This window comes from Ictidomys tridecemlineatus, chromosome 6, assembly GCF_052094955.1.
Source record: "Ictidomys tridecemlineatus isolate mIctTri1 chromosome 6, mIctTri1.hap1, whole genome shotgun sequence".
NCBI lineage: Eukaryota > Metazoa > Chordata > Mammalia > Rodentia > Sciuridae > Ictidomys > Ictidomys tridecemlineatus.
In genome coordinates, this window is record NC_135482.1 from 41,313,799 (window position 1) to 41,331,525 (window position 17,727).

Here is a 17,727-nt window from a genome sequence, read left to right on the forward strand (position 1 = left end):
TCACATTAGCATATTTGTTTTTACAGATCACTCTATTTCCTACATTAGGTGTCAGATTTTATATTTCGTAATATTCTTTTGTATGTTTAGTGTGTTCACTTGTCATTTTAAAATGAATTTTGCTAATTGTTAATGGGATTGAGTATGATGCCATATATTTATTGGTCCTTTCTTCTTTTGTGAGGATTATGTTTAAATCTTTTGTCACTTTTTCTATTGAGTTGTTTGTAGTTTTCTTTTAAATAACAATCATTTCTTATATGGTTGTACAGTTCCCTTTTTGCTTCATCAGTGAGAAGTTTGTGAACTTCCATTTTCTTTGGTATTTTTCCTCAATCAGCATTTGGTTTCAATTATTGTTTATACTGGATTTCTGTTTGCAATTTCATTGATTTCTGCTCATATTTTTATAGTGGTTTTTCCTTCTGTTTATTTTTGAGTTTGTTTTGCCTGAAATGAGGACTTATATTATTTATTGAGGAATGTTATTCTTCTTGATATAGCAACATTATATTATTATTATTATTTTTTAGAGAGAATGAGAGAGGAGAGAGAGAGTGAGAGAGAGAGAGAATTTTTAACATTTATTTTTCAGTTCTCGGCGGACACAACATCTTTGTTGGTATGTGGTGCTGAGGATCGAACCCGGGCCGCACGCATGCCAGGCGAGCGCGCTACCGCTTGAGCCACATCCCCAGCCCTACATTATATTATTAATCTCCCTAAAAATATTCATTTTGCTGCATCCAAAAACTTTGATATTTTGTATTTCTATTTATTTTTAGTTTGAAATACTTTCTAATTTCCCTCAAGACTTGTTTAATAGAGCATTTAGAAGTGGAGGTTTGCATTTTATCTGTTATAGATTTTTGGTTTGTATATTTGTTTAATTTTCTAATATGTAGACAATGCAATTTGTATGATTTCAAAAAAAATAATTCATATTTTTATTTCAGATTTTTGTTATTATGTTATTTTATGACCTATGTTGTGGTCTATTTTATGAATGTTCCTGTGCTTTTGAAAAATATTGTGTTCTGTTGCCCTTGGGAAGAGTACTCTATAAATGTCAGTTAGAGTCAATAGTTGATGAAATCAGTCAGTTCTTGTCTGATATTAATATAGCAACTCTAGCTTTTCTATAACTGTTTGTTATGGAGTATCTTATTCCTTTTGCTCTTAAAGTACTAATGTCCTTATATATAATTTCACATAGAGAACACAAAGATTCAGGCTTTAGTATATTATAAATATATTTTAGCCATTGTATTTATTAATACTTACTGTAGCTATTAAAATGTTTGCATATAGGTCTACTATATTCTAAATTATTCTACATTTTTTCTATGTTTTTGTTCCATTGTTTTCCTTCCCTGTATTCTATTGAGTTATTTATACATACTTTAGTATTTAATAAGTTTGTTGGATTCTTGATAGATTCTTTTTGTACAGCTTTTTTTATTCTTTGTGGATTCTTTAGGGATTATAATATATCTACTTGTATTATTATTTTATGAGTGACCACAACAAAATATCATAAACTGGGTAGCATAAGCATCACAAATTTATTTTCTCAGTTTTGGAGACTTAATTTCTTCATCAGTGTATCAGCAGGTTTGGTTTCTCCTGAGGCCTCTCTTCGTGGCTTGCAGAGGGCCACCTTCTTGCTGTGTCCTCACATGGTCCTTCCTCTGTGTGCACACATGTCTGTGTCCTAAGCTCTTCTTTTTAGAAGAACGCCAGCCATATTGGATTTGGTTCCATTAATAAAACTTCACAACCTAAATTACTTCCTTAAAGGTCCTATTTCTAAATATACTCATTCTGAGATATTGAGGGTGAGAGATTTGAGGGGACACAATTCTGCTCATAATACTCATGTTTTAAAATCTATTTGGAATGTTTTACTACTTCAAGTAGAATGTAAGATACAATCAAACGGGTTCCTTGTTCTGCTCCTCTGCTTCAATTGTCTTATATCTATATACATAAAAATTTCCATTAGAGGCTGTTAAATTTTACTTTTAACTTTCAAATGTATATTAGAAATAAATGAAGAACAAAAGAGGGCTGGGGATGTAGCTTATTGGTAGTGTACTTGCCCAGCATATGCAAGACCCTGGGTTTAATCCAATGTACCTTCCCCTCCACACCCTGCTCCCTAGCCACACACAATAAAAAAAAGAAAGAAAGAGAGAAGGAGGAAGAGATAGACAACCAATAGACCTTTTATATTCTTTTATAATCTTTGGAACTCTGTTCATTGTTATCCCATCCACCCCCTCACATTTCTTTTTCTAAGATTGGGTCATATCTTTTGATTTACTTTCAAGTTCACTGTTCTTATTAAGCAAAACCAGTACTTTTATTTTTTATTTTAGTTTTTTTCAGTTGAAAAATTTTCTTTTGTCTTCTATTTTTTATCTGAGAATATATTTCCATTCATTTTAAGGCTATTATCCTTTGATTGCTGGAGCACATTTATAATATCTGCTTTAATGTCTTTATCAGACAATTTCAACATCTGTGCATCTTAGTGCATCATCTATTGGTTGGTTGCCTTTTTAAATGTAAATATTTATTTGTGGATTAATTTTTATTGTTTCCAGGATACTTTGGATTTTATGTTGAGATTCTGGATTTTGACTAAATTCCATCAGAAATGTTAACTTTTATTTATTTATTTATTTTAATATTAACACACAAACAACCTGGTTAGGTTCTGACCATAATACCAAAGTGCCTTCTATGGGCTGTGATTGCAATGTTGATTCAGTTGAGAGAATTAGTAGTCCTAATAGGTTTTGTCCTCCATGAGTACTACTCAGTAAACAATCTTGGATTGATCTATATATTAAGTTCTCAAAGTCATTATGAATCTACTTAAAATCAATCAGGTCTATGCATGTGACTTTCGGTGGTAAATCCAGGGATTGCCCCAAGTCTTTGTGACATTACTGATATTTTCCACTTTTCTGCAGTTTCCCCTCTTTATTCTTTCAAATATAGAGCTGGGGGTCTGTTTTCTTTATTGTGTTCTGATTTACCTGTGACTATGCCTATATCTAAGGACAAAAAGCATGAGGATATTAAAACAAAAACATTGAACTCACCACAAGTCCAGTAGGACTTTGAAGAGCTCTTTCCAAATCTGCCTGTTATTATTTTTCAGTCTTCACATAACTACTCTACCCATTTCCCCCAGGTTTTATTGCTGGGTTCAGCAGTACTAAAATTTAAATTTGATTGGACTGGAATTTAATTGCATTAGGTTAAGAGACTTGATCTGTATGTTACCATTTTTTGTTGTTGTTGTTGTTGTTAAAAGATATTGAGATTTTCTGTACAACTGGAATGTAACCAATTTGGCAGAAGATGCACAAGAGATTTTCAAAAAGTTGTCATCTCAAATATGCATGTGCATTAATCTTTGTATTTTCTATAAGTCAAGATTTTATTTATGTAATTTAATTATTCTTCATGTTTTTTGATATAGTAAAATGTTGAGTTTTCTCATTTTCATGTGGACTTTTCACATTCTTCTTAAATTGTAGCAGAAAGAGACAGAGTGGAGATAGAAACATGGGCATAAGATTTTAATTTTTTCCTACTGATAAGTTGAGTAGTTTATAATTATATTGAGTATTTCTATCCCTAAAACTACTTTCTGTGTTAATTCCTATTTTGTGTGATTTTCCCCAAAATTTATAGTTTGAAATTTCTTGGAATATTGCTTTCTGTACCTTTACTGTTGCAATTTTGGAGCTTCTATCTTGGCAGATTCCTGGAGGCGTTACAGAAAAAGGAGGCCAGGGATCCGACAGTGATATTATCGGGGGGAACTGGTCCAAGATGTTTTTCCATTGTGAGGACCTGACTGAGATTGGACAGTATTTGTGATATCAAAGTTGGGGTGAGTGCACAGAACAATGTGAGGGTTTGAAGCGGGTATTTATGAGTAAAGAGACATTTACTAAGTCCAGTTCAGCAACTGATTATTCTGAGAACAATATCTTTTTGAGTACAAGTTGCATAATTTGTTTTGATGAATGATTTTCTTGAAGTTCCTGAGAAAAATATAAAACTATCTGCAACTGCATCAACCATATTGGGAAAATTTTTCTGCTTTTCATAGTCATGTTTTTGTAGGATATAGAATAGTAACATTATGTAAGCTAAATATTTGCAGATGGTTTTAGTTTTCCTGTGTAGTGTTCTGAGTAATTTTTAAGGTCCTGTTTTTTTTATCTTTCCTAAATTGAAAACATGTCCTTTCAGAATTATTTTCATCACTCATACATTTTGATTTGCATCCACCATAGTTTTGCTTTTTTGTGGATTTTCTATTTGGCCTTTTTGTATAAATTATGTATTTTTCATGCTTTTCCTACCAACCATGTCTTTGGTTGTTGTTGACTGAAGCAATGCTCTGTTTCTCTAAGTCTTTAAATTTACCCTTGAGCCTAGCGTTTAACTTCCAAGGTCAGACCTTCTCCGTGTTTCACATCATGTCTGCCTATGTTTTCCCACAGGCTTAATTAATTTTATTATTATTTAGAATTACTATGATGTGACTCCTGAGAATGGAAGAGATATCTAATATTGTCTATTAACTTTTGAAATTTTGAATCTAGTTTATTTTTTTTTTATTCTAAAATCTCATTTTGCTGACTACTGAATGTTATGTGGTAGATCTGTAGTTAAATCTCTAAAGCTAACATATGTAACTCTGAAATAGCTCCATAGAATATTCAAAATGAATATTTCTTCATAAAAATATATATTGAGGTATGTAGGTTTGATTCTCAGACTAAAAGCATCTGTATCCACAGATATCATGAAATTATTTTCATTTCTAAAGAAAGCAAACCTACTTGTATTGTTTTAAATTTGTGGCACTATTTCAGTGGATATTGTTCTTTTTATTTGAGGGATTTCTGTTTCCATGCAATATCAGAAGTCCAGAAGTTGAATTTGGATTTTGGTAACATTTATCATTGAGTGCACTGTGTTAGCACAGAAGAAGGAGGAGGAGGAGGAGAAGGGGAAGGCAATTAGGGAGAAGAAGAAGAGAGGAAGAAGAGGAAGAGGAAGAGGAGGAGGAGGAAGAAAGAAGAGGACGAAGAAGGTGGAGAAGAAAGGAAGAGAAGGAGGGGGGAGGAAGAGAGGTTAATACATTAGCTGGTACAATTAATGATACTAATTTAAGATTGACGCTGTAAGATATTGTAATTTTTTTGTTGTTTTCTTAACTAGAAACATATTACAGGGAGGTACAAGTTAAAACCTCAACATTTCTTCAAACTTTTTGCCCTATTCTTCTACTTTTTCACATTACCTACTCCTCTCACTTTTCCCACTGCTTGTTCTCTATTTCTCAGTTCACACATACACACATATATATGTATGTATACTCTAATATATATTTTTATTTTCTGCCCTTCCCTTATCTATGCATAAAAATGAACAGACTTTGGGAACATATATCCAGTATTGTATGAGGTTTCACAAAACTGAGTTGCCAAGTTCAGACCAGGGGATTTGAACACTCCAACAACAATATTCCTGCCACCTACAGATGCCATATGTAGATATGAGTAGGTCCAGTAGGTTAATCATCCTCTGGTGATGGCTTCCACTGCATCTTCTACTGTCTCCTATAGAAATTAAAGTTTTCTCCAGTTGACTCATGTGAACTCCACCCTTATCTTCAGTCTTTGCATCTTCAAACAAGGAGTTTGGGAGTTCCCTTGGGATTCTGATCACTTAGTTTCTAAATACTTTCAATTATACAGCAGCTGAGCTGCTCTCATCTTTCTTGTATTGGTAGGACTCACTATATACTTAGTAGTTTGTACTATTGCTTATTTTTACAGGTAATGCCAAATACGTTTTGCCTTTTTGATTACTTTCATATGAACTTGAATGTGCAAGTTCATATGAAAGTAATCTTTAAAACCTATTTGAAATAAAATTTTACATCAAAATTGAATCACTGCATACACCCACACACAAACACGCACACACACAAACACCATATATAAAAACAGCTGTATTGAGATAGCATTGACACAATTCAGTGTATGTAAAGTGTGCAAAAACTTAGTCTTTTGATGTATGTTTACATTATGAAACTAGCACCACAATTAAACTAGCATTCATTACCTTTACATAGTTACCATTGTGTATGTGTTAATTGCTTCGTATATATTCTAATAGAGAAGATGAAATGTAAAAGCATGAGCAGTTCAACAACATGGCTTGAAATTTCTGGCAGTTTCTCCTTATCTATAATTATAAAGAGTTATTGATTGAAGGAGGTTGATGAAAGTTGATTCACATAAAGATGAGCAAAAATTCACAGAGCAGAGGGATAAAATAACATCTTCATCACAATTGCCACCTAATAATGAACCCCTATATCCTGACCCACAGTCTTTTAATATCTGTGGCTCACCTCAGGTATCCAGACATGATCTAGGACCTCAGAGTTGTCTTTGTGACGTAAGCCCCAAAGCATCAACTAAACACTATTGGGAACAAGGGTACTCACAAACGTCTGAATATGTGTAAATAAGATCTGATTTTGAAACATATGTTTCAGAGATAAAGTTTCAACCTCTAATTTGTCCACTGGTATAACTACTTCACTAAGAGGCATGTTTAAGTATCTGGATGATACATAAGGAGAAAATGTCACACATACTTTGAAATGTTTTACATGTATTTGAAATAATGGAAAAGAAATATTTTGATGTTTAACCAAAATCCCACCATTTTTTGTCAAATTATTCGATGCTATATAGGTATAGACCAGGCAGATGAATTTATTCATGGTGTTTAAAAAAACTGATATATATATATCTTGTTTACCAAACAATAAAGCACAAAATAAATCTGTGATTTGTGGTGATTCTTTAGGGCAAGAAAATATAAATGATACTCTATAAAATATGATACTCTGTGAAATACCATATTACTGCACAACTGAATACATATTTGACTTACCCACAAACTGGAAAATAAGTAGTTATTTAGGAAGTCTTATGTAAATGTAAAACTAAAGGGGTATGAGAGGTGGGTGGTGGCTTTCATTTGTAGCACAGTCTGGAAAAATGTACTGAGACATGCTGGGATTTCATGTCTCTTGTCTATCTTGCCTAGTATTCCACTTTGTACCACCCCCCACAAGTCCCTAGACCTCTCTGTCTCTCTCTTTTCTCTTTCTCCTGTCTTCTTCTGGGCCTATTTTTTTTCTCCCCTGAAATTAAATCAAAACTTCTGGTAGGCACTCTGAATCTAGACCTGTAAAGACCAAATCTGTTACTGTTGTTACTGAGTGACACAGGAGGGGTTTGTCACTCAATCCAGCTTCAGTTTTCTAATTCCAAACATGCATTTCAATCTCAGCTATGTCATGAAAACAGAAGAGTCATGACACCTCCCTAAGAGCATCGAGAATTCACATAAAATGAATACTTATCTCCATGATTGGCACAAGGTTTTGATCAGAAAAGCAAAAGCTAATATTTGTAGTTGAATGAATTTAACATTTTATTCATCACAATCCATTAGCTGAAAACTCTGTGTTGAAATTCATTTTTCAATACATAATACTCTGAATAAATAAGAATTGATGTTTTAAAAACTTTTTTCGTGTGTGAATCTGACCTTCAGTGATATGTATTTCAATAAAGCAAAAATGTTCTTTCCATGATTCCAATTTGATCAAGATGCTGTGATATTTCAAATTGATTTAAGGGTTCTCTTTTTGAAACTAAAATTGAGACTTGAAAATTTACAAAGCCCTTTCAGTTTATGAATTCCTCAAAAAATTAAAAAATAAAATTTGTAAAACTTTAATATGAGGACCAAGCTCCAATTACTTTCAAGCCCACAACACAATGGGATTTTTAATTCCATTGTTATATTTCTGCCTATCTCTTCAGACCAAATCTATATATTTCAAATGTGGTTTATCACTAAATTACCTGAAACCCTTTGAATGAATTCTGATTTTGTGCAGAAAAGCCCCTCGCTCCCCAGCAATGAAGACATTTTGGGAACCACTGGACCATAGGATCTCCAAAGCCCCCTCCAGTTCAGGATTTCTGGCAGTCTATTTTAGGGAAGAAATGTTAATTTTAATGTCTCACATTTGTTTAAACTGAGTGAAATTTTATGGCAATTAAATAATCAAACTCCTTGCAATTTGAAAAAAAATCTATGTGGTAGCAGGAATAGAAGCAAAATTCTCAATTTAGTTATGACTGATCACACATTCTGGTTCAGTAATCAAAGTAAAAACGTGGTGATTTTTTGTTTTGCCTTTTGATGTTGATCTATATGTCCTTGGAAATCTGATTACAACTATGGCTAAACTTTCAGCTTTTTGAATACTTTTCACTTAACATGTAGAAAGTGAGGTATGTGTAAGACCAAGATGAAATTATCTAGTTTGTTTAATATTGTTTTCATTAAAATTTGACTTGCTTATCATATCCCAATCTGTCAAAATCATTTTAAGTGACTTGTAGAATTGATCTCATGAATATTTTATCATGCTTCATTTTAGCTTTTTAGTGGTTTATATATCAAAATAAATTGCATTTCATTATATGTAAATGTATGTGGCTAAAATTTAAAAATGAATATTGCTTCTTCATCTCCACTAGCTTTTACTCCTTTAGTTTAAAAAAAAAAAAAAAGCTATGGGCTGGTGATGTGGCTCAAGCAGTAGTGCGCTCGCCTGGCATGCGTTTGGCCCAGGTTCGATCCTCAGCACCACATACAAACAAAGATGTTGTGTCTGCTGAAAACTAAAAAATAAATATTAAAAAATTCTCTCCCTCTCTCTCTCTTAAAAAAAAAGCTACACATTCCATCCACTTTTGCAGCTGATAGAGATCTTTAATATTTTCACAAAGACTTCTAAATTGTTTGGTAATGCTTACTAAATAATATTTATGTCATAATCATCAACAATGCACAGAATTGAGTAGCTGAATTCAAGACAAGAGTAAAATTTATACTTTAAAACTGGAATTTAACTACTCCTGAATTCATGAGAGTAATCAAAAACTAATCTTTCCACTTTCCTTTTTGACATCTTCATAGAGTGGTTAAACAGCAATATTTTCTCTTTTGCTAATGAAAGGACAGATGTTGCAATCATCATCATCAGAACTGAAATCCTATCCTCCATTGCTCAACCATTAGGGTAGGAATTCTGATTTCTATCCACATCAGTAAACAGTACATTATTTGTTCCTGGCACTGTGTCCACTGAGATAAGACCAGATTCCAATATATACCAATAACTTCATCACCAGATTCAAAAACAGTAGATGGTTCTATCAGCCAATTCTCAACACAATAGCTTACTTATCTGTTGTTAATTGCTTCCTTTTCAGGACAAAGGATCAAACTTGTTCTTATCAAATATGGATTCACTTAACAAAAGTGTGATTTGATGTGTCCACCAATCTTAAATGATTGAATCAAGAATTGTACCCCATAAGAAGCAGATTCCTTCAATGGAAGACTTGCCTTAAACCATTATTGCTCATAGTGTAAAATCCTTCTGAGAACCTAATAAGATTCAGTCAGGGTGGTTTTCCCCTTTCTGCACCAATAAACTAGGCTTGAATAATCAAAACTTCTGGGTTTGAGGGATTTTCTTTCCTTTTTTTTTGTTTCTGAATATTTATATGGAGAATTCTGCAGTTGATGATTTTTATTTTTTATTTTAAACCATAGTAATCTTTATTCTTCTGGATTATAACAATTTAATTACTTTTTTTATAGTAATAGGGATTGAGCCAGGAATGCTTTGCTACTGAGCTATACCCCCAGCCTTTTTGTATTTTATTTTACAATAAGGTCTCATTAAGTTTCTGAAGTCCTCCAACTTACAATACTCCTGTTTCAATCTCCCCAGTAGCTCTAATTACAGGTATAAGCCACAGTACCTGGCATAATAATACTTTTAAATGGACTATTTATATATCATTATCACATTAGAGAAAAGAATGTTTCATATAATTTTTTGTATTAGTTTAGACAATTTGAAGAACTATTTTAAGTCTACTGGTTTGTGGTTAATCTTTTTATATTATTAAATAGTAATTATATAATTATAGTTATGAATTATAGAAATAAGATAAAGGATATTTTGACTATCTCAATAGGTGCAAACATCACTGATAAATTGTAGAAATTGGTCTTTGAATAACCCTCTGAAATTATACATATATAGATCAAAACAATAGTCTATACTTTGATGAATATTAAAAAGAAAGTTAAAGCAAAACCCACAGTAAGAATATTTTTATTTGTTCTTTCTAGATATTCATGAGAGTAGAGTGCATTTTGACATATTATACATATATAGAGTAAGCATAACTTGTTCCAATTAGTATCCTCTATTGTGATTGTATTTGATGTGAAGTTACATTGGTCATGTATTCATTAAGAATAGGAAAGGTATGTTTGATTCATTCTACCCTCTTTTCTATACCCATTCACCCTCCTTTCCCTTCATTGCCCTTTGTCTAATCCAATAAGCTTCTAATCTTCTCCCTTGTTGTGAGTTAGCATCCATATACCAGAGAAAATATTTTGCCTTTGTTTGTTGGGGACTGGCTTATTTCACTTAGTGTGATGGTCTCCAGTTCCATTCATTTATTGACGAATGCCATAATTCCATTCTTCTTTATGGCTGATTAATATTCCATTGTATATATGTATATATGTATAAACATATATACCATATTTTATATACACATATATACTATATATATGTATATGTATACACACATTTATACCATATTTTCTTTATTCATTCATATGTTGTAGGGCACCAGGTTGGTTTCATAGCTTGGATATTGTGAATTGAGCTACTGTAAACATTGATGTGGCTGCATCACACTAGGATGCTGATTTTAAGTCCTTTGGGTATAAACAAGGAGTGTGATAACTGCATCAAATAGTGACTCCAACTTTTCTAAGGAATCCCATACTGCTTTCCATAGTGGTTGCACTAATTTACAGTTTCACAACAATAAATAAGTGAATCTTTTTCCCTATATTCTCCTCAACATTTCTGTTACTTGTATTCTTGATAATTGTCATTCTGACTGGAGTAAGATGGACTCTCAGTGTAATTTGGTTTGCATTTCTCTAATTGCTAGAGATATTGAACTTTTTTTCATATATCTGCTGACTGTTCACATTTATTTTTCTGTGAAGTGCCTGTTCAGTTCCTTAGCCCATTTACTGATAATGTTATTTGGTTTTTCTTGCTGTGTGTGTGTGTGTGTGTGTGTGTGTGTGTGTGTGTGTGTGTCAATGTTTTGAGTTCTTTGTATATCCTAGAGATTAATGCTCTATCTGAAGTGCTGGTGGTAAAGACTTTTCTCAGTCAGAAGGCTTTCTGTTAACATTCTTAATTATTTCCTTTGTGCTGAAGGTTTTTAGTTTGATGTCATCCTATTTATTGATTCTTGATATTACTTCTTGTGCTTTAGGAATCTTATTTATAAAGTTAGTTCCTAAATCAACATAGTGGAGAATGGACCCACTTTTTCTGCTAGTAGGCACAGATTCTCTGGTCTAATGCCTAGTTCCTTAAGTTGAATTTTATATAGGGTGATATAGAAGTTAAAATTCATTCTACTTCATAAGGATTTCCAGTTTTCCCAGCACCATTTGTTGAAGAGTCTGTCCATACTGTCAAAAGCTCTATACAGATTGAATGCAATTCCAATCAAAGTCTCAATGACATTCCTCATAGAAATAGAAAAGGCAGTTATGAAATTCATCTGGAAAAATAAGAGATCCAGAATAGCTAAAGCAATGCTTAGCAAGAAGAGTGAAGCAGTTGGCATCACTATACCAGAGTTGAATTATACTACAGAGCAATAGTTAAAAAAAATGCTTGGTATTGTCACTAAAATAGACTTCAAGATCAAAGGTATAGAATAGAGTACACAGAGACAACCACATATAAGTACAGTTATCTCATACTAGAGAAAGGCAACGAAAACATATATTGGAGAAAAGATAGCCAGTTCAACAAATCATCCTGGGAAAACTGGAAATCCATATGCAGCAAAATGAAATTAAGCCCCTATCTTTCACTATGCACAAAACTCAACTCAAAGTGGATCAAGGACCTAGGAATTAACCAGAGACCCTGCACCAAAGAAGAAAAAGTGGGCCTAAATCTCCATCACAATGGATTAGGCCATAGCTTCCTTAATATGACTCCTATAGTGCAAGAATTAAAATCAAGTATCAATAAATGGGATGGATTCAAACTAAAAAACTTCTCTTCAGTAAAAGAAACAATCAGTGAGGTTAATAGAGAGCCTACATCTTGGGAGCAAATTTGTACCATTCCAATTTGTATATCAGATAGAGCACTAATCTCTAGGTATATAAAGAACTCAAAAAGCTAAACACCAAAAGAACAAATAGCCCAATCAATAAATGTGCCAAGGACCTGAACAGACACTTATTAGAAGAAAAGAGGATATACAATCAACAAATATATGAAATAATGGATTCCAACCAAGAATACTTTATCCATCAAAATTGAGCTTCAGATTTGACAACGAAATTAAAATCATTAATGATAAACAAAAGCTAAAAGAATTCGCAGCAAGAAAACCAGCACTGCAAAGTATTTTGAGCAAAATACTACAAGAAGAGGAATTGAAAAATCGTGCCCAAAACCAAGAGCAGGATGTATCTCAGTAAAGGGGGAGGAAAAAAACCAAAATGTAAAACTAGCCAAACTAAAATAAATAAATAAAGAAGCATGACTGGTAGTACAAATCATATCTCAATTGTAACCTTAAATGTTAATGGCCTAAACTCACCAATCAAGAGACATAGGCTAGTAACCTGGATCAAAAAAACAAATCCAACAACATGCTGCCTTCAGGAGACTCATATGATAGGAAAAGACATACACAGGCTGAAGGTAAAAGGTTGGGAAAAATCATACCACTCACATGGTCCTTGGAAGCAAGCAGGAGTGGCCATACTCATCAAATAAAATCAACTTCAAACCTAAGTTAATTAAGAAGGATAAAGAAGGACACTATATACTGTTAAAAGGGACCATCCACCAACAAGACATAACAATTATCAATTTGTATGCACCAAACAATGGAGCTGCAATGTACATAAAACAAACGCTCCTCAAGTTCAAGAGTCAAATAGACCATAACACAATAATTACGGGTGACTTCAACACATCACTCTCACCATTAGACAGATCCTCTAGACAAAAACTGAATAAAGAAACTATAGAACTCAACAGCACAATCAATAACCTAGACCTAACCGACATATATAGAATATACCAACCATCATCAAGTGGATACACGTTCTTCTCAGCAGCACATGGATCCTACTCAAAGATAGACCATATATTATGCCATAAGGCAACTCTTAGTAAATATAAAGGCATGGAGATAATACCATGCACCATATCTGACCACAATGGAATGAAATTGGAAATCAATGATAAAAAAAGGAAGGAAAAATCCTACACCACATGGAAAATGAACAATATGTTATTGAATGATCAATGGGTTACAGAAGACATAAAGGAGGAGATGAAAAAATTCTTAGAGTCAAATGATAATACAGACACAACATACCGGAATCTATGGGACACAATGAAAGCAGTTTTAAGAGGGAAATTCATTTCCTGGAGTTCTTTCATCAAAAAAAGAAAAAACCAACAAATAAATGAACTCACACTACACCTCAAAAACCTAGAAAAGAAAGAACAAAACAATAGCAAATGTAGTAGAAGACAAGAAATAATTAAAATTAGAGCAGAAATAAACGAAATTGAAACAAAAAAAAACATTGAAAAAATTGATAAAACTAAAAGTTGGTTCTTTGAAAAAATAAATAAGATAGACAAGCCCTTAGCTATGCTAACAAAAAGAAGAAGAGAGAGAACTCAAATTACTAATATACGGGATGAAAAAGGCAATATCACAACAGACACTAGAGAAATACAGAAGATAATTAGAAAGTATTTTGAAACCCTATATTCTAATAAAATAGAAGATAGCGAAGATATAGATAAATTTCTTAAGGCATATGATTTGCCCAGATTGAGACAGGAAGACACACACAATTTAAACAGACCAATAACAAAGGAAGAAATAGAAGAAGCCATCAAAAGACTACCAACCAAGAAAAGCCCTGGACCAGATGGGTATACAGAGGAGTTCTACAAAACCTTCAAAGAAGAATTAATACCAATACTTTTCAAGCTATTTCAAGAAATAGAAAAAGAAGGAGCTCTTCCAAATTCATTCTATGAGGCCAACATCACTCTGATCCCAAAACCAGACAAAGACACTTCAAAGAAAGAAAACTACAGACCAATATCTCTAATGAACTTGGATGCAAAAATTATCAATAAAATTCTGGCGAATCGAATACAAAAACATATCAGAAAACTTGTGCACCATGATCAAGTAGGATTCATCCCTGGGATGCAAGGCTGGTTCGATATACGGAAATCAATAAATGCTATTCACCACATCAATAGGCTTAAAGACAAGAACCATCTGATCATCTCGATAGATGCAGAAAAAGCATTTAACAAAATACAGCATCCCTTTATGTTCAAAACACTAGAAAAACTAGGGATAACAGGAACTTACCTCAACATTGTAAAAGCTATATATGCTAAACCTCAGGCTAGCATCATCCTAAACAGAGAAAAACTGAAGGCATTCCCTCTAAAATCTGGAAGAAGACAGGGATGTCCTCTATCACCACTTCTATTCAATTTAGTTCTCGAAGTACTAGCCAGAGCAATTAGACAGACAAAAGAAATTAAAGGCATAAAAAATAGGAAAAGAAGAAATTAAATTATCGCTATTTGTGGATGACATGATAATATACTTAACAGACCCAAAAGGATCTACAAAGAAGCTGCTAGAGTTAATAAATGAATTCAGCAAAGTGGCAGGATATAAAATCAACATGCACAAATCAAAGGCATTCCTGTATATCAGCAACAAAACCTCTGAAATGGAAATAAGGAAAACCACTCCATTCACAATATCCTCAAAGAAAATAAGATACTTGGGAATCAACCTAACAAAAGAGGTGAAAGATTTATACAATGAAAACTACAGAACCCTAAAGAGAGAGATAGAAGAAGATCTCAGAAGATGGAAAAATGTACCCTGTTCATGGATAGGCAGAACTAACATCGTCAAAATGGCGATATTACCCAAAGTTCTCTACAGGTTTAATGCGATGCCAATCAGAATCCCAAAGGCATTTCTTGTAGAAATAGATAAAGCAATCATGAAATTCATATGGAAAAACAAAAGACCCAGAATAGCAAAAGCAATTCTAAGCAGGAAGTGTGAATCTGGAGGTATAGCGATACCAGAGCTCAAACTGTACTACAAAGCAATAGTAACAAAAACAGCATGGTACTGGTACCAAAACAGGCGGGTGGACCAATGGTACAGAATAGAGGATACAGAGACTAATCCACAAAGTTACAACTATCTTATATTTGATAAAGGGGCTAAAAACATGCAATGGAGGAAGGATAGCATCTTCAACAAATGGTGTTGGGAAAATTGGAAATCCATATGCAACAAAATGGAATTGAATCCCTTTCTCTCGCCAGCCACAAAAGTTAACTCAAAATGGATCAAGGAGCTAGATATAAAAACAGAGACACTGCGTCTGATAGAAGGAAAAGTTGGCTACGATCTACATATTGTGGGGTTGGGCTCCAAATTCCTTAATAGAACGCCCGTAGCCCAAGAGTTAATAACAAGAATAAACAAATGGGACCTACTTAAACTAAAAAGTTTTTTCTCAGCAAGAGAAACAGTAAAAGAGGTAAATAGAGAGCCTACATCCTGGGAACAAATTTTTACCCCTCACACCTCAGATAGAGCCCTAATATCCAGAATGTACAAAGAACTCAAAAAATTAAACAATAAGATAACAAATAATCCAATCAACAAATGGGCCAAGGACCTGAACAGACACTTCTCAGAGGAGGACATACAATCAATCCACAAGCACATGAGAAAATGCTCACCATCTCTAGCAATCAGAGAAATGCAAATCTAAACCACCCTAAGATACCATTTCACTCCAGTAAGATTGGCAGCCATTATGAAGTCAAACAACAATAAGTGTTGGTGAGGATGTGGGGAAAAGGGTACACTTGTACACTGCTGGTGGGACTGCAAAATGGTGAGGCCAATTTGGAAAGCAGTATGGAGATTCCTGGGAAAGCTGGGAATGGATCCACCATTTGACCCAGCTATTTCCCTTCTCGGACTATTCCCTGAGGACCTTAAAAGAGCGCACTATACGGATACGGCCACATCAATGATTATAGCAGCACAATTAACAATAGCTAGACTGTGGAACCAACCTAGATGCCCTTCAATAGATGAGTGGATAAAAAAATTCTGGCAGCTATACACAATGGAGTATTATGCAGCACTAAGAAATGACAAAATCATAGAATTTGCAGGGAAATAGATGGCATTAGAGCAGATTATGCTAAGTGAAGCTAGCCAAGCCCTAAAAAACAAATGTCAATTGTCTTCTTTGATATAAAGAGAGCCACTAAGAATAGAACAGGAAGGAAGAGCATGAGGAAAAGACTAACAGTAAACTAAGACGAATGGGGGGAGAGAAAGGGAGAGAGAAGGGAAAACATATGGAAATGGTAGAAGACCTTCAGTGATACACAAAATTATAAGAGGTTATGAGGGGCAAGGGGGAGGGGGGAAAAGGGGAGAGAATTGAACAACAGCAGAGGAGGTAGAGAGGGAAGATGGGAGGGGAGGGGAGGGGAGGGGGGATAGTAGGGGATAGGAAAGGTAGCAGAATACAACAGTCACTAATATGCCATTATGTAAAAATGTGAGTATGTAACAGAAGTGAGTCTGCATTATGTATTTGGGGAGTTCAAAACCCAATTGAGTCAAATGTATGAAAGATGATATATCATGAGCTCTGTAATGTTTTGAACAATCAATAAAAAAATGGAAAAAAAAGGATTACCCTAAGTACACATATGAAGACACAAATTGTGTGAATATATTTGTGTACAACCAGAGATACAAAAAATTGTGCTCTATATGTATAACATGAATTGTACTGCATTCTGCTGTCATATATAACAAATTAGAATAAAAAATTTAAAAAGTTGAAGTTACAGAATGATGTCAGTTTCATTAAAATTTGATTATAAACTTTGTAATTTGAAGTGAAAAATAGTTGATTTTTATTTTCTTTTTTATATTTTGCATTTTATTACATTTTATTATTATATTTAATGAATATGAAATATGTAGAAAATTATAACTGTTTAAAAGAAATAGTCTTAAAAATATGTGATAAAACCAAAAATAGTACATTAATGAACAGATGAGAAAATTATTTAATATATTAGACAGCAATATAATTAAAAACTTATAATACAAGATGCCTTGGGAAGTTGATATATGTAAAGATTTCTCAATATTATCTTTTCAATAAAAATTTGATACAAATTTTTGCAATCTATAATGTAAAATAACAAAATGGTTGTTCAGAACATAATTTAGTCATAATGATCATGAAAAAAATATTTGCAGGAGGAGTTTATTCAAAATTATTTATAATACATTACTTTGACTTTACATATTAATGTACTAG